Source organism: Ovis canadensis, chromosome 4 (genome assembly GCF_042477335.2).
Source record: "Ovis canadensis isolate MfBH-ARS-UI-01 breed Bighorn chromosome 4, ARS-UI_OviCan_v2, whole genome shotgun sequence".
NCBI classification, from domain to species: Eukaryota; Metazoa; Chordata; class Mammalia; order Artiodactyla; family Bovidae; genus Ovis; species Ovis canadensis.
Genome location: NC_091248.1, coordinates 96,037,840 through 96,056,859, shown reverse-complemented (window position 1 = coordinate 96,056,859; position 19,020 = coordinate 96,037,840). Strand labels below are relative to the sequence as shown.

General features: G+C 39.6%; 1 non-coding gene and 1 pseudogene across 1 annotated transcript; both read right to left on the bottom strand.

The window, feature by feature from the left end:
- Positions 1–1,061: 1,061 nt before the first annotated feature.
- TRNAW-CCA (transfer RNA tryptophan (anticodon CCA)) lies at positions 1,062–1,133 on the bottom strand. Its single transcript has one exon. It is a non-coding gene; the product is annotated as a tRNA-Trp (tRNA).
- Positions 1,134–8,840: 7,707 nt separating this feature from the next.
- On the bottom strand, positions 8,841–18,438 carry LOC138931526 (small ribosomal subunit protein eS26 pseudogene; annotated as a pseudogene).
- Positions 18,439–19,020: the final 582 nt, after the last annotated feature.

The window sequence follows — 19,020 nt, the reverse complement described above, 5'->3', positions numbered from 1 at the left end:
GGGAACTAGATCCCCCATGCTGCAACTAAGATCCAGTACAGCCACATAAATAAATAAATGTTTTTAAAAAAATAAAAATATTCAAAACCATGACATTCAAAATACTCAACTACTAGTCAAAATCACTAGACAAGAGAAGGTGAAAATACAGCCTCATTAGCCAGGAGAAAAACTCAGTATGACAAAAAAGAGTGGGGGTTAATCTCATCAGGAAGATATAATTTCTCAATGTGTATGCAATTAAAAACAGCATTTCAAAATATATGAAGCAAAAGTTGGTAGAATTAGAAAAGAAATGAAAAATCCATAATTGCAGTAGATTTCACTCAGCTCAGTAACTGATAGATTAAGTAGCAGATATGTAAAAATGTAGATCTACAGGAAAAATTAACTGACCTGTTGTCACTTATAGAACACTTTTTTCTTATTAAAGAACACTACCCTCAACAACAGAAGAATACATATTTTTTAAGCTTAGGCTGTGGTTTTTCCAGTAGTCATGTATGGATGTGAGAGTTGGATTGTGAAGAAAGCTGAGCACCGAAGAATTGATGCTTTTGAACTGTGGTGTTGGAGAAGACTCTTGAGAGTCCCTTGGACTGTAAGGAGATCCAACCAGTCCATTCTAAAGGAGATCAGTCCTGGGTGTTCTTTGGAAGGAATGATGCTAAAGCTGAAACTCCAATACTTTGGCCACCTCATGTGAAGAGTTGACTCATTGGAAAAGACCCTCATTGGGGGCAGTAGGAGAAGGGGATGACAGAGGATGAGATGGCTTGATGGCATCACCGACTCAATGGACATGAGTTTGAGTGAACTCCGGGAGTTGGTGATGGACAGGGAGGCCTGGCGTGCTGCAATTCATGGGGTCGCAAAGAATCGGACACGGCTGAGTGACTGAAATGAACTGAACTGAAGCTGACTAATCAGTGAGGTGAAGTTGCTCAGTCGTGTCCGACTCTTTGCGACCCTGTGGACTGTAACCTACTAGGCTTCTCCGTCCATGGGATTCTCCAGGCAAGAATACTGGAGTGGATTGCCATTTCCTTCTCCAGGGGATCTTCCCGACCCAGGGATCGAACCTGGGTCTCCCGCATTGGAGGCAGACGCTTTAACCTCTGAGCCACCAGGGAAGCAGTAAAATAGGCCACATATTGAACCACAAGATAAGATTGGATAAATTTATGTATATGGAAATCATAGTGAGCATGTTATTTGACCACCATGGAATTAAATTAGAAACTAGTAATCAAAAGATACATATTGTTGTTTAGTTGCTAAGTCATGTCCAACTTTTTGCAACTCCATGGACTGTAGACCTGCCAGGCTCCTCTGTCCATGGGATTTTCCAGGCAAGAATACTAGAGTGGGTTGCTGTTTCCTTCTCCAGGGGATCTTCCCAACCCAGGGATCGAACCCAGGTCTCCTGCTTCTCAAGTGGATTCTTTACCCCTGCACCAGCTGGGAAGCCCAAAAGATATATGATCAGAGCCTAATTACCTGCATAATCTGTACATTAAAAAAAAAGATATTGAATAACTGAACCACTTTGTTGTACACCTGAAACTAACACAACATTGTATACCAACTATGCTTCAATTTTAAAAATTCTGTGAAGAAAAAAATAAGATCTAAAATCAATCATCTTGCTTTGTCTTTAAGAAGCTGCTGCTGCTGCTGCTAAGTTGCTTCAGTCGTGTCCGACTCACTCTGTGTGACCCCATGGACTGCGGCCCACCAGGCTCCTCCGTCCACGGGATTTTCCAGGCAAGAGTGCTGGAGTGGGATGCCATTGCCTTCTCCGTTAAGAAGCTAGTAAAGAGTAAATTAAACCCAAAGTAAGCTGGAGGAAAGAACTAGTAAAGATAAAAGTAGAAGTTAATGAAATAGAAAGTGGAGAAACAAAAATGAAAAGCTAAAAGTTAACTCTGTAAAAGATGAACAAAAATGACAAGCTACTAGCTAAAAAGATTAAAAAATGAAAAATAAAAAATGAAAAGAGATAGCATAACTTTAAAATAACAGGGTTGAAATCACAGCACACATTAAAAGATGTGAAGTAAAATTTTGGAGAACTTTATGCCAATAAATTCCACAAGTCAGATGAAATGAACAAATTCTCTGAAGGACACAAAATTATCATTAAGGCATAATAACTATTTTTAAATACTAGCAATGAACTGAAAGAAAATGGAATATTAAAAAAAAGCACTTTTGCACACCTTTCATGAAAATTAACAAAAAATGGGTCATGGACCTAGCTTTAAAATACAAAGCTACAAAATTTCTAGTGACAACAAACGAGAAAATATAGATGACCTTAGGTTTGGTGATAAATGTTTATATACAACAAAAGCATGATGCCTAAAAGAAAAACTTCATAAGTTGTCCTTTATAAAAATTGAATACGTCTGTTCTGTGAAAGAGAATCAAAAGACCAGACTCGGACAAAAAAAATATTTACAAAATATTGTTTTTGTAAATATTTAAGTGAAATATTAAATATTTAAGCGACTAAACAAGACCAAAAGACCAGACTCAGACAGGCAAAAAATATTTACAAAATTCATAATTGATAAAGGATTTGTATCACCAATACACTAAGAATCTTACAGCTCAACAATAAGAAAACAATCCAATTTTCAAAAATGGGGAACAGATATAAAAAGAACACATCAAAGAAGATACACACATATCAGATAAGCATATGAAAAATGCTCCGTAGCATTTGTCATTAGGGAACTTCAAATTAAAACCTCAATGAGGGCTTCCTTAGTGGCTCAGTAGTAAAGACTCTGTCAGTGCAGGAGACGTGGGTTTGATCCGTGATCCGGGAAGATCCCACATGCCACAGAACAGCTAGGCCTGCGCGCCACAACTACAGAGCTTGTACTCTAGAGCCTGGGAGCCATAACTCTGAGCCCCTGTGCCGCTGAGTACCTAGAACCCGTGCTGTGCAAGGCATCCCACTGCAATGTGAAGCCTGGGCACCGCAACTAGAGAGTAAGCCCCCGCTTGTCACTACAAGAGAAAAGCACGCACAGCAATGAAGACCCAGCATAGCCACAGATAAATAGATACATAAACAAAACAGCGAGATACCGCTACATATCTATTGTCGGATGTGTTGCTGGAGAGGATGTAGAGAAGAGGAACTCTCATTTATTACTAATGGGAATGGAAAATGGTACGCTGTGGCAGTTTCTTACCAAGTTAAAAATAGTCTAAACATAATCTTACCATATGATTCAGCAGTTGTACTCCCAAGTATTTACCCAACTGAACTGAATTTTATGTCTACATAGAAACTTGCACACAAATGACTGTATCATCAGCTTTGTTCATAATCAACCCAAACTGGGAACAACCAAGATATCCTTCAATAGGTGAAAGGACAATCAAACTGTGATACATCTGTGCAGTGGAATATTTGTCAGTGATAAAAAGAGAAGAGCTATTGAGCCATGAAAAGACGCAGATCAATTTTAAATGCACATTGCTAAGTGAAAGATGCCTGTCTGAAAAGACTAAATACTGTATAACTTCAATTATAATCTGGAAAAGTAAAACTGCAGCAATTGCCAGAGGTTTAAGGGGAGCAAGACATGGTTGAATAGGGTGAAGGACAGGGGATCTTTTTAGGATAGCAACACTATTTTGTATGATACTTTAGTGGTGGCTACATGAACCTTGTATGTGTGTGTGTTAGTTGCTCAGTCATGTCCGACTCTTTGAGACCCCATGGACTGTAGCCTGCCAGGCTCCTTTGTCCATGGAATTCTCCAGGCAACAATACTGGAGTGGGTTGCCGTTTCCTTCTCCAGGGGATCTTCCACACCCAGGGATTGAACCCAGATCTCCCACACTGCAGGCAGACTCTTTACAGTCTGAGCCACCAGGGAAGACTTGTTCATGAGCCTTATAGCAGTCTTATTCATAGCAGTCCCAAACTGCAAACAACTGGAATGTCCAACCACAGGTGACATGTGGTATATCCGTACAATGGATACTGCTCAGCAATGGAGTACTGCTCAGTACTGCTCAGCAAGAAAATGAAATGAATACAAGCTGATACATTGATACTGATACAAGCTACAACTTGATGAATATCAAAAACATTATGCTAAGCAAGAGAAAACCACATACCCTATGTATGATTCAATTCATCAGAAATTCTACAACATGAAAATTAATTTATAGCTCGTTGCCTGGGACAGGTGAAGGTAGAGTCTGATTTCAGAGAGGTAGGAGGAAACTTGTGTTTTTGCAAATAACTGTTTTTGTTTTATTTTGTATGGTGCTTAATATGCATTATACATTTGTCACTATATATATGTAATATATATACAATATACTATTTTTATAATATGCTATTATATAATATACTTATATATTATATGTAGTATAATATATAATATACTATATATGTTATACATATGTTACACACCACCACCCACCCAGGTGTAACCACCTAGCTGCCAACATTTATGTGTTTTGTGTTTCAGGGAGTGGGCAGGAGTGGTTGGTTCCCTATAAACCTTGAAATCATTACAGAATGATTCCTCCCTTCTGTAAACTTTCTATACCTAAGTCAAAACCTCTTCAAAGTCCTGTAAATCCAAAGTTGTTCATTTATCCTCAAGACTTTTACTTCTTGATGTGCATCCATTGATTGAATCCTCATTGAAAGTCAGTGTATCCATTGTCTGCTGCTGCTGCTGCTAAGTCAGTTCAGTTGTGTCCGACTCTGTGCAACCCCATAGACGGCAGCCCACCAGGCTCCCCCATCCCTGGGATTCTCCAGGCAAGAACACTGGAGTGGGTTGCCATTTCCTTCTCCAATGCATGAAAGTGAAGTTGCTCAGTTGTGTCTATTACTGCATAAAAAATACCACAAAATTTAGGGGCTTAAAACAATAAAAGGTCATGAAGATCATTGGGGATCATCTTGGAGGCTGGCTAATGTATAGTCAGTGAAGAGTTATTTGTGTATTTATGTCCATCTACTTCATTTTATTCCTTAGTGAGTATTTCACCTACCACTTATGAAGAAAATACCAGTGTTTATTAATTTGGTAGATATTATGATAAATGCAGCTAAGAAGTTTATAGTATTTCAAAATTATAATTGTACATGCATCAGTCTTGAAAAAATTAATATACTTTAAAAAAAATTAAAAGGAGTTGTAGGAAACTTGAGCTGAAAGTTCTCATATATCCACCATGCCCAGTTTAATATTAACATCTTATATTAGTGCAGTACATTTGTTATAATTAATGAGCTAATATTGATACATTTTTTATTAACTAAAATCCAACTAAAGTTTATATTAGGGTTTACTCTTCTTGTTATACATTCTATGGATTTTGACCAATGTATAATGATAGGTATCAACCTTTACAAGATCATATAAAACAAATTTCATTTCCTTAAAAATATTTTTTTGCTCCACCTATGAATCCCTCCCTTGCTCTGAACCCCTAATCTTTTTACTATTTCTGGTTTTGCCTTTTCCAGAATGTCATATAGTTTAAATAAGTATTGTGAGCCTTTTAAAATTGATTTATTTCACTTTGCAATACATACCTAAGTTTCCTACATGTTTTGTGTGTGTGTGTGTGTGTGTGTGTGTGACTTGGTAGTTCAAGTCTTTTTTATTGCTGAGTAATATTCCATTGTCAGTATGTACCACAGTTAATCCACTTACTTATTGAAGAGTATCTTGGTTGCTTCCAAATTTTGAGAATTATGAATAAAACTGCATAAACATTGATGTGCAGGGTTTAGTGTGGATGCATATTTCTTTTTCACTCGTGCTTTTTCAGGTTTTACGTAGGACATTTTTTTTCTTAGATGCTTTATTTCTTCCATATCTGAGAAAAACCCTTCATCTTGTCTCTATGACCCTGAATTCCTGTTGCATTCTTGACAAACATTAATTACCACAAGGTTTCCCCAAGACTCCTACAGACATTTAAAAATTTATTGAGTGATTTTCAAAGCCTTTTGGATTTCTAGGTCAATTGCTATTTTCACAGGAAGGTAGAATTCTGTGCTGTAATTGAGATGGGAGTCCCGTATAACTTTTGCCTGCTGCAACTAAAAGTACTTTAAGTGCTTTTCAGTTGATGTTTTAAATGTTTATTTTGTAATTTCTTTTTCTATCCTTAACTGAGCACTTCATTAAGTAAAACTTCTCGAATAACCATATCTGAATTACTGAATATTCCACTTGACTACAGGATAAAGATTATGTTTCTCTAAAAACATCACACTCAATTCATGTGTTTTTATTACTTTCTAAGCGACTCTAGAGGCCCTAAATACACACATGGCACCAAAACAAACTATTCTGTGTGGAAACACATATTTTGCTTTAGTTCTAGACAGCTGTAGCAGACAGCTGTACTTTCTTAGCTTCACTGTATCCAACCCTTCTTCCTGTGTGAGGGAATTCCCCACTGTCCTAGGGAGAGGCATGCCCTCATTCCCTCTCTGGACGTGTGACAGGCCCTGACCTGATATTCCTCATCTTCAGCAGCCTGGGCATGGCACATGATCATTAGCCAGTGATTGCTTTTCCAGAAATGTAAGTCTTGATCAAGTGACACAGAGATGAAGGGGCAATTCCCAGCAGTGGGGAAATTATCTCCAAGAGAACTTGAGGTGGAATCCTAAAGAGGCAGCAACAGGGTTGTATTAAAAAAGGTGACTGTGTCCTCCTCAGTCTACTGGGCTATTCGTTGCTAACATTTTCCAGCTTCTTGGCTGCTGGAGTTACCCAGCTCTTTACCCATTTTTCAAGACTGGTATTACAATTTCTTGTCAATTCATGAGCCCTTTTTACCCTTCCAATAAATTCCTTTATGATTGTTGTAGTAGCTGTTACTTTCAACAGAAGTATTTTAATTGATGAATCAGCAAAATCAATCCATTCTTTAGGGATTTCCCTGGTGGTCCAGGGGTTAAGACTTCATCTTCCAATGACAGGAGGTGTGGGTGTGATCCCTGATCAGGGAGCTAAGATCCTACATGCCTCAGGGGCCAAAAAATGAAACAAAACAAAACATAAAAGAGAAGCAATGTTGCAACTAATTCAGTAAAGAGTTTCAAATGGTCCGCATCAAAAGACCTTTTAAAAAAAATCTTTTCATTAATTTTCCCACTATCCATTAAGAAACTTACAGGTACCAAATATTGTGGGAGGCTTGATATGACGATGAATAGACATCGTTTCTATTGTGCTGCAATCTACAGTCTATTGAAGGATACAGGCCAGGAAAGAGAAGACTGTAGTACATGCTTGATGAAGAAGGACATTATTCATTGGGAATATAAAAAAGGAAAATTTATTCCAACCTCAGTGATGGTAATGGTGGAGGGTGTCAGAGAAAAGTTCAAATGATATTTGAATATGTAAATTTATGTTTGAAAATGTTAAAATTAGACCTATCTGTATGCAGTTCAGGAAGCAACAGTTAGAACTGGACATGGAACAACAGACTGGTTCCAAATAGGAAAAGAAGTGCGTCAAGGCTGTATATTGTCACCCTGCTTATTTAACTTCTATGAACAGTACATCATGAGACACACTGGACTGGAAGAAATACAAGCTGGAATCAAGATTGCCAGGAGAAATATCAATAACCTCAGATATGCAGATGACACCACCCTTATGGCAGAAAGTGAAGAGGAACTCAAAAGCCTCTTGATGAAAGTGGAAGAGGAGAGTGAAAAAGTTGGCTTCAAGCTCAGCATTCAGAAAACGAAGATCATGGCATCCGGTCCCATCACTTCATGGAAAATAGATGGGGAAACAGTGGAAACAGTGTCAGACTTTATTATTTTGGGCTCCAAAATCACTGCAGATGGTGATTGCAGCCATGAAATTAAAAGATGCTTACTCCTTGGAAGAAAAGTTATGACCAACCTAGATAGCATATTCAAAAGCAGAGACATTACTTTGCCGACTAAGGTCCGTCTAGTCAAGGCTATGGTTTTTCCAGTAGTCATGTATGGATGTGAGAGTTGGACTGTGAAGAAGGCTGAGCGCCGAAGAATTGATGCTTTTGAACTGTGGTGTTGGAGAAGACTCTTCAGAGTCCGTTGGACTGCAAGGAGATCCAACCAGTCCATTCTGAAGGAGATCAGCCCTGGGGTTTCTTTGGAAGGAATGATGCTAAAGCTGAAGCTCCAGTATTTGGCCACTTCATGTGAAGAGCTGACTCATTGGAAAAGACTCTGATGCTGGGAGGGATTGAGGGCAGGAGGAGAAGGGGACGACAGAGGATGAGATGGCTGGATGGCATCACTGACTCGATGGACGTGAGTCTGAATGAACTCTGGGAGTTGGTGATGGACAGGGAGGCCTGGCGTGCTGCGATTCATGGGGTTGCAAAGAGTTGGACACGACTGAGCGACTGAACTGAACTGAACTGAGGGGTAGGAAGTGGGGGGCGGGGGTAAGTGTTTCACATGACCAGCCCATGTGAAGGCCAAGCACTGAGAGATGAAAGAACTTTCAAAGAACTGAAGAGAAGCTCCAGATGACTAAAGTGCAGAGTTTGAGCAGATAAGTCTGGAACTATAAGTGGGACTCGAATCATTCAGAGTAATATGAACCTCTGATGGTGTTAGCACTTTTTTCTAGACGTAGTTGGGATGCAGTTGTGAGCAACTGAAGAGTTTTAAGCAGAAGTCTCAGTATATTGCAGTTTGGTGCTGTTTTCCAAAACTTGTCTATTGATTATAGCCACCCTGTTTTGTTTTTCTCATAGTATATTTTCCATTTTATTGTCTTTTCAGACAGTATTTCTTCAGTCTTTAAGGACTTGCCTCTTTACAAGGGCTGTGGTGGAGGACGTGGGGCAGCACGCGAAAGTCTAAATTGATGTGGGGAGTCCTTTCTGGCTTCCCCAGGATTCCTAACTGCCTTGCTGTGAATGGCACAACTCACACAGTAAGGTAGCTTCACATACAGCTTGGAACACACATAGGCATTGAAAACACTCGCTTCAGAAGTGTCCCTGACAGTTGTGGCCTCTAAGATGTTCTGAATGACTAACTTCTTACTGGCCTATCCTCAGGCACGCATCAGGCACAGTTAGTGCAGTGAACAGGCTGCATGTAGCCTCGGCCCTTTCTGGCACGACCATTATTCCTTCTTTTCTTGGAAGCAGGAAGGAAAGAGTGCCCATCCTGGTGTTTTAAAGTGGTATCTCATTGTGTTTTTTTATATGAATTTTCTTAATTTTTTTTTTTTGTTGTTGTTGTTTGTTTAGTTGCTAAGTTGTGTCCGACTCTTTGCGACCCCACGAACTATAGCCCGCCAGTCTTCTCTGTCCACGGGATTTCCCAGGCAAGAATACTGGATTGGGTTGCCATTTCCTTCTCCAGGGGATCTTCCTGACCCAGGGATAGAACCCTCATCACCTTCCTGGCAGGCAGATTCTTTACCACTGAGCCACCTGGAAAGCCCAAATTTCCTTAACGGCTAAATGTTATTGAGCATTATTTCAACTTTCTTTTGTAGCAATTTGTATGTCTTCTTTTGAGAAATAGCTATTCAGATCCTTTAACCATTTTAAAATTGGGCTATTTATCTTTCCATTGTTGAGTTGCAGAAGTTCTTTATATATCCTACATACAAATCCCTTACTGTATAAAAATTTTGTAAAGATATACGTGCTGTCTTTTTTATTTTCTTGATGGTGCCATTTGAAGCAACACAAGCTTTTTTAATTTTGATAAGTCCAATTCATCTATTTTTCCTTTTGTCGTTTGTGCTTTTGAGTTCTCATCTGAGGTTTTGTGTAACCCAAGGTTGCAAATATTTATTCCTATGTTTACTTCCCTGGTGGCTCAGACGGGAAACCGTCTGCCTACAGTGCGAGACCCAGGTTCAATCACTAGGTCGGAAAGATCTCCTGGAGGAGGGAATGTCAACCCACTCCAGTATTCTTGCCACCCCCTCCAAAATAAGGGGCTCAAAGAAATATAGGGGCTTCCCTTGTAGCTCACTCGGTAAAGAATCTGCCTGCAATGCAGGTGACCCGGGTTAGATTCCTGGGTTGGGAAGATCCCCTGGAGAAGGAAATGGCAACCCACTCCAGTATCCTCGCCTGGAAAATCTCACGCACAGAGGAGCCTGGTGGGCTGCAGTCCATGGGGTCGCAAAGAGTCTGGCATGACTGAGTGACTAACACTATGACTAACACTATGTTCACTTCTCAGAGTTTTTTATTTTAGCTCTTATATTAGGCTTCTGATCCATTTTGAGCTAATTTCTGTATATTGCATGAGGTTGGGGTCAGCTTCATTCTTTTGCATGTGGCTATCAAGTTGTTCAAGCAACACTTTTGGGAAATGGAGGGAAAAGGGAAATGGAGAGGGGCTGAACAGTTGTTTTCATCAATCAACAATAATCATCTTCATCATAACCATTTGTTGAATGGACTATTCTTCCCCATCAAATTGTCTTGGCACCCTTGTTGAAAATCATCTGATCATAAATATAAAGATGAATCAATTGATCCTAATAATTTTACTAGATTCTAATAATTTTATTGCAGTACTATGAACACAAAATAAGATTCATATGGTCAGTTAAAAAGTTCTAGTAGAAGTTATTTCCTTTGATATATATCACCAATAGTGTATTTTAAGGCTATAATGACCTTATTAATGAGAACTTTGAACACTACATAAATGGCTTACTTGTTTATGCTTTCTCTGTCAAGTCTTAGTAGGTGTAATTAGAAATTTAAAGTATTGTTCTGTAGTCATACTTCCAAATATTCCCGAATATCTATCTCCTAAAGAAAGGCAATGCCAAAGAATGCTCACACTACTGCACAATTGTACTCATCTCACACGCTGGTAAAGTAATGCTCAAAATTCTCGAAGCCAGGCTTCAGCAATACGTGAACTGTGAACTTCCAGATGTTCAAGCTGGTTTTAGAAAAGGCAGAGGAACCAGAGATCAAATGCCAACATCTGCTGGATCGTGGAGAAAGCAAGAGAGTTCCAGAAAAACATCTATTTCTGCTTTATTGACTATGCCAAAACCTTTGACTGTGTGGATCACAATAAACTGTGGAAAATTCTGAAAGAGATGGGAATACCAGACCACCTGACCTGCCTCTTGAGAAACCTATATGCAGATCAGGAAGCAACAGCTAGAACTGAACATGGAACAACAGACTGATATTGTCACCCTGCTTATTTAACTTCTATGCAGAGTACACGATGAGAAATGCTGGGCTGGAAGAAGCACAAGCTGGAATCAAGATTGCCAGGAGAAATATCAATAACCTCAGATATGCAGATGACACCACCCTTATGGCAGAAAGTGAAGAGGAACTAAAGAGCCTCTTGATGAAAGTGAAAGAGGAGAGTGAAAAAGTTGGCTTCAAGCTCAACATTCAGAAAACGAAGACCATGGCATCTGGTCCCATCACTTCATGGGAAATAGATGGGGACACAGTGGAAACAGTGTCAGACTTTATATTTTGGGCTCCAAAATCACTGCAGATGGTGACTGCAGTCATGAAATTAAAAGACGCTTACTCCTTGGAAGGAAAGTTATGACCAACCTAGATAGCATATTCAGAAGCAGAGACATTACGTTGCCAACAAAGGTCCGTCTAGTCAAGGCTATGGTTTTTCCTGTGGTCACGTACGGATGTGAGAGTTGGATTGTGAAGAAAGCTGAGTGCCAAAGAATTGATGCTTTTGAACTGTGGTGTTGGAGAAGACTCTTGAGAGTCCCTTGGACTGCAAGGAGATCCAACCAGTCCATTCTAAAGGAGATCAGTCCTGGGATTTCTATGAAAGGAATGATGCTGGGGCTGAAACTCCAATACTTTGGCCACCTCATGAGAAGAGCTGACTCATTGGAAAAGACTCTGATGCTGGGAGGGATTGGGCGCAGTAGGAGAAGGGGATGACAGAGGATGAGATGGTTGGATGGACGTGAGTTTGAGTGAACTCCGGAGTTGGTGATGGACAGGGAGGCCTGGCGTGCTGCAATTCACGGGGTCTCAAAGAGTCGGACACGACTGAGCAACTGAACTGAACTGAACTGAACTGAAAAGTACATAAGTATTCTTGTGAAATTAAACATTAACAAAATATTGATTCCAGTAAATTACATATCCTCTAAATCTTGACATAATTCAATGTATTCATCTGTCTCTATAACTAAGGCATAACTAATACACCATAACTCACATGTGTAGTTTTGTGTCAGGGTGTGAATCCTGAATTTTTTGACCAAGCAATGCTCCAAATAGGAAAAATTGCTTCAGAACAAGCATAAAAAATAATTTCATTACTGGTATCATTTCTGATTCAGAGATTTTAGGCTTCTGAAACTGTGTGAAAGATGAGCTTGGGAGTGACACATTGCTCCAGAGTTTCACTGGTGAAATTGACCTTAAGTTTTATTGCAAATTTCGTGTTGTATTTTCTTTTCTTTCTTTTGTAAAAATTTTTTTTGGCTTTGCCACACAGCATACAGCAGGATCTTCATTCCCGACCATGGATAAAACCTGTGCCCCCTGCAGTAGAAGTAGGAGGTCTTAACACTGGACCACAAGGGAAGTCCTGTGTTATATTTTCTTTTATTCTGGTATATATTGCTTTGTGTATGTCTATGTCCCATGCTTTATTTAAGAACAAAGTGATGAATGATGTGGGGATTATAATCAGGAGCATCACTGAACTTCACCTTCCCTCCAGACAGTTCCCCAAAACTCCCTGTGCCCACATCCTCTGTGTTACCAGTTACTTTCAAAGTGAATGAGAACTTAATCCCAAAAACCCTGGTAGAGACTCCAAAGTGTCCCCCTAACTCTTTCCTTTCCTTCGACTTCCATTCCTGGGAAGGCACCTCAATTTGAAGGTATGGGAAAGCCCAGAATGGTGATAGACATGAAGGAAAGGCTTTACCCTCACAGAAAGAGACTGAAGGGTACAGCATAGCCAAGTGAGGGTCCCCATAGTCTGGGGTGCCAAAAATCTGGCCCTAAGGGCAGAGAAAAAGATGCTGGTCTCTCAAAGAAAGGAGACACAGTAGCCTCAAAATCCTCTCGTTGGGAATAAGCACTGCATGATCATTTGCCTTTCTGGTGAAGCACACTTGGCCCATGTGCTTCTTAAGCCTGAGCTGCTGGGTGATGTGGGTTTTAGACACTTATGTTGAGATGGATTCTGAGGCTATGTTTAGGATGAGCAGGAAAGAATGCTGTCGTTAATGATACCCATCACTGAAGTGGAATGGGAACATGGGGTTCACATTGTAATATTTATGTGTGTGTGCTGTCATGTCTGACTCTGTGTGACCCCATGGACTGTAGCCCACCAGGCTCCTCTGTCCATGGAATTCTCCAGGCAAGAATACTGGAGTGGCTTGCCATTACCTTCTCAAGGGCATCGTTGTGACCCAGGGATCACTGCACTGACCCAGGGGTCTCCTGCACTGCAGCCAGATTCCTTACAATCTGAGCCACCAGGGAAGCCCTTGTAATATTTAGGAATTTAGTTTATCTGTAATGAAATTGGAAAAAATAGTGGCATAATCATATTACCAGTTTTATGTCTTCATCGGTCCAGGGTTGATTTGGCAAATCCACAAGTAGGAAGTCAAGAGATACCAGGAGAACAGGCAACTTTGGCCTTGCAGTACAAATGAAGCAGGTGAAAGTCTAATAGAGTTTTGCCAAGAGAATGCACTGGTCATAGCAAACAGTCTCTTTCGAAAACACAGGAGAAGAGTCTACACATGGACATCACCAGATGGTCAATACCAAAATTAGATTGATTATATTCTTTGCAGCCAAAGATGGATAAACTACACACAGTCAGCAAAAACAAGCCCAGGAGCTGATGGTGACTCAGATCATGAACTCCTTATTGCCAAATTCAGACTTAAATTGAAGAAAGTAGGGAAAACCACTAGACCATTCAGTATGACCTAAATCAAATCTCTTATGATTATATAGTGGAAGTGACAAACAGATTTAAGGGATTAGATCTGACAGATAGAGTGCCTGAAGAACTATGGATGAAGGTTCGTAACATTGTACTGTAGGCAGTGATCAAGACCATCCCCAAGAAAAAGAAATGCAAAAAGGCAAAATGGTTGTCTAAGGAGGCCTTACAAATAGCTGAGAAAAGAAGAGAAGCTAAAGGCAAAGGAGAAAAAGATATACTCATTTGAATGCAGAGTTCCAAAGACTAGCAAGGAGAGATAAGAAAGCCTTCCTCAGTGACCAATGCAAAGAAATAAGGAAAACAATAGAATGAGAAAGCCCAGAGATCTCTTCAAGAAAATTAGAGACACCAAGGAACATTTCATGCAAAGATGGGCTCAATACAGGACAGAAATGGTATGGACCTAACAGAAGCAGAAGATGCTAAGAAGAGGTGGCAAAAATACACAGAATGATACAAAAAAGATCTTCATGATCCAGATAACCATGATGGTGTGATCATTCACCTAGAGCCAGACATCCTGGAATGTGAACTCAAGTGGGCCTTAGGAAGCATCACTATGAACAAAGTTAGTGGAGGTCATGGAATTCTACTGGAGCTATTTCATATCCTAAAAGATTATGCTGTGAAAGTGCTGCACTCAATATGCCAGCAAATTTGGAAACCTCAGCAGTGGTCACAGGACTGGAAAAGTTCAGTTTTCATTCCAATCCCAAAGAAAGGCAAAGACAAAGAATGCTCAAACTACTGCACAATTGCAATCATATCACACACTACTAAAGTAATGCTCAAAATTCTTTAAGCCAGGCTTCAACAGTACGTGAACTGTGAACTTCCAGATGTTTAAGCTGGATTTAGAAAAGGCAGAGGAACCAGAGATCAAATTGCCAACATCTGTTGGATCATTGAAAAAGCAAGAGAATTCCAGAAAAACATCTACTTCTGCTTTATTGACTATGCCAAAGCCTTTGTGTGGATCACAACAAACTACAGTAAATTTTTCAAGAGATGGGAATACCAGACCACCTTACCTGCCTCCTGAGAAATCTGTATGCAGGTCAAGAAGCAACAGGTAAAACTTGACATGGAACAGCAGACTGGTTCCAAATCGGGCAAGCAGTACATCAAGGCTATATATTGTCACCCTGCTTATTTAACCTATATGCAGAGTACATCATGTGAAATGCCAGGCTGGATGAAGCACAAGCGGGAATCAAGATTGCCAGGACAAATATCAATAACCTCAGATATGCAGATGACACCACCCTTATGGCAGAAAGCAAGGAGGAATGAGAGCCTCTAGATGAACGTGAAAGAGGACAGTGAAAAAGCTGGCTTAAAACTCAACATTCCGAAAACTAAGATCATGGCTCTGGTCCCATCACTTCATGGCAAATAGATGGGAAAACAATGGAAACAGTGACAGACTTTATTTTCTTGGGCTCCAAAATCACTGCAGATGGTGATTGCAGACATAAAATTAAAAGACATTTGCTCCTTGGAAGAAAAGCTATGACAAACCTAGATAGCATACTAAAAAGCAGAGATATTACCTTGCCAACAAAGGTCCATTTAGTCAAAGCTATGGTTTTCCCAGTAGTCATGTAAGGGTGTAAGAATTGGACCATAACGAAAACTGAGCACCAAAGAAGTGATGCTTTTGAACTGTGGTGTTGGAGAAGACTCTTGAGAGTCCCTTGGACTACAAGAAAATCAAACCAGTCAATCATAAGGAAATCAATTCTGAATATTCATTGAAAGGACTGATGCTGAAGCTGCAGTATTGTGGCCACCTCATGCAAAGAACTAACTCATTGAAAAAGACCCTGATGCTGGCAAAAATTGAGGGCAGGAGGAGAAGGGGACGACAGAGGATGAGATGGTTGGATGGCATCACTGACTCAATGGACATGAGTTTGAGTAAGCTCTGAGGGTTGGTGATGGACAGGGAAGCCTGGTGTGCTGTAGTCCATAGGGTTGCAATGAGTTGGACACAATTGAGCAACTGAACTGAATTGAAAATGTTCTCAGAGAGCCAGGTCTTTCTCTTTCCTTAACCCAGCCATCCTTAACATGTGCTTGTTTCTTTGTAGTTACAAGATGGTTGCTCAAGCTCCACTATTGCATTTGAGATCCAATTGTAAAGGAAAATAAAAGGCAAGATCAGCTAAACTGGCCTTCCATTTTAAGAAAGTATTCTCAGAAATCTCATCCAACAACTTCCACTTAGATTTCATTGGCCAAGACTGCATAGTATGGTCACATCCTTCATCTGCAAGAAGTGCTGGGAGGTGTGGTTTTAAGCCAGGCACACTTATACAGTCATCAAAAATAGTGTTCTTTCCTTATGATCAGGGAGAATCCCTATCAGGAAAGCCTCTTAGTTTCACCCACCATTCCTGTTTTATAAATAGGTATCCTTCAGCTTCATTGAACTAGCAAGCACTGCTCCCCTACCACGTCCAACACACACGTGTGCACACACACACTAAAGCATCATTGCTTTTCTGCAAATTGTGGGCCTCTGAACTGTGTAAAAGATGAGGGTGGGAAGAACACAAGTATCACATTAGTGTTTGACTACTGAAACTGAACTTAAAATTTTATCATAAGATTTTGTGTGTTATTTTTATTCTGGAATATGTTACCATAGTCGGGTTCAACATAAATCTCAGGAGCACTATCGTGGAACAGCTCGTTATTCTTTAGGATCCCAGATCCATATTAACTAGCAGTATACTTTGGGCAAGACACTCAATCTCTCTATGCCTTGGTTTCCTAATTTGTAAACTGTTGATAGTACTTTTTATGGGAAAGGTGATCAGATAATTTATGTCCCAACTTGAAAAATTTATATTCTGGAGTGAGTGAAGTTGCTTAGTTGTGTCCGACTCTCAGATATCATGGACTGTAGCCTACCAGGCTTCTCCATCCATGGAATTTTCCAGACAAGAGTACTGGAGTGGGTTGCCATTTCCTTCTCCAGAGGATCTTCCTAACCCAGGGATTGAACCCTGTTCTCCCACATTGTAGGCAGATGCTTTACCATCTGAGCCTCCAGGGAAGCCCCATATTGGAAGGGGGGTAGTATTAGTAATTATGCTTGTACAAGTGGCACAAACAAGGACCACTCCAGGCAGGCTGACTATGGTCATCCTATTTTTAAATGCAGGTGCGAGCGTGCACGCTCAGCTGCTTAGTTGTGTCGGACTCTTTGAGACCCCATGGACTGTAGCCTGCCATGCCTCTCTGTCCATGGAATTTTCCAGGCAAGAGTACTGGAGCTGATTGCCATTTCCTACTGTATCGGATCTTCCCTGCCAAGGGACTGAACCCGTCTCTTGCATTGGCAGGTGGATTCTTTACCACTGTGCCCCTTAGATGCAGTTGAGAGAACTAAATGAGAAAATAAACATAAAGCACTCAGCACAAAGCCTGACACACAGTAAATATTCAGGAGATACTAGCCAATATTTGATTTTACTATTGAATTGAAAAGTTTTATTGTTTTGGCTTTGCTTTTCTCTAACAATATTAAGCTTGGTATTCTTTATGATAAAGGATGAAATAAAGAGAGGTTAAGTTTTTCAAGACTGAGAAAAAACCAAACTGAAAATTAAACATCCAACCTGTCTAAAGGAGCAGCAATGTTGAAAGACACTGCAGAAATTCTTAGTTACAAGGAAGATTCTGGAATTACAGTGCATGACCTGTCTGTGAACTGTTTGTACCATCAGAAGCATGAATGGAAGAACTGGAATTTTAATGATTTTATGTAACATTTCTCAAAGGTTTTGATCTGAAGATCCCTTTACACTTAAAAATTTTTTTGAGCACCACAAAAAAGCTTTAGTTTATATGAGTTATAGCTATTGCTATTAGAAATAAAAATGGAGGCAATTTAAAAATATTCATTTAGGGAATTCCCTGGCAGTACAGTGCTTAGGACTCCACACTTTCACTGTCAAGCGCCTTGACTGGACCCTTGGTCAAAGAACTAGGATCCCTCAAGCCACTCCATGTGGCCAAAAAAATTATTTTTTTCATTTAAGATGACTTCATCATATATTAAAACAACATATTTAAATGAAAGAAACTATTTTTATAAAAGAAAAACTGTTAGAGGGTTCATGTTTTACCTTTCTACAGATCTCTTTTTTGACTGGTTTAATAGGGTTGAATTTGTCGCAATATGTTATGGTAGAAAAGTATGAATAAGATACACTGTTGGAAAAGTGAGGGAGTATTTTAATAGCTTTTCTAGATAATTATGGTTATTCTTTGATACTACACCAAAACTCCACAGTAGTTTCTTAAAGGTTTATTATAAATTGAGATCTGAAATCATATCAATCAACTTTTTGTTCTGTTACATTAAAGCTTATCAGTCTGTTCTGCACTTTGAATGAATCTTTAACTCGTGATTTTGTAACATCATCCATTATTCAGTTGGAAAATAGTTTCACTGAGTTGGGCAGATATTTCAAATGTTCACACATTTCAGAAACCTAATACTTAAGAACATTCTAGAAAACATATGACACACATTCTATTAGCCATCAGAATGATGGTATCATCACATGTCACGTTGCCTCTGGAAAACTCCATGGTGGATTTGTGAAAAAATGAGTATAATAAAGACAAATCATGTCTTATTATGAAAATAGTTTTGATTGCATGATTCATTGAAAAAGTTTTAGTTTCAGGCCACACTTTAATAACAGTTGAAATGGTATGATATGAGCTATTAGATAAGGAAAACAATAAAAAAAAACTTACCACTTCCTTTTCTCTTTTAAAAACCAATAGACAATATGACATAACACACAAACAGTAAAAGCCTAAAATATAGCCTCAGGTGGCAATTGCAAGTCTCTTCACAATGAAGGTAAGTAGACAAGCTTGCAGAAACATATGACTTGTAATATAAAGGTCTTTCTCATTTTTGGGGAGTTTGAACCCTGCTAATCATTAGCATTTCAAAGCATGAGAGTAGCTCTCTCTGGGGACCTCAAAGTGCTTCA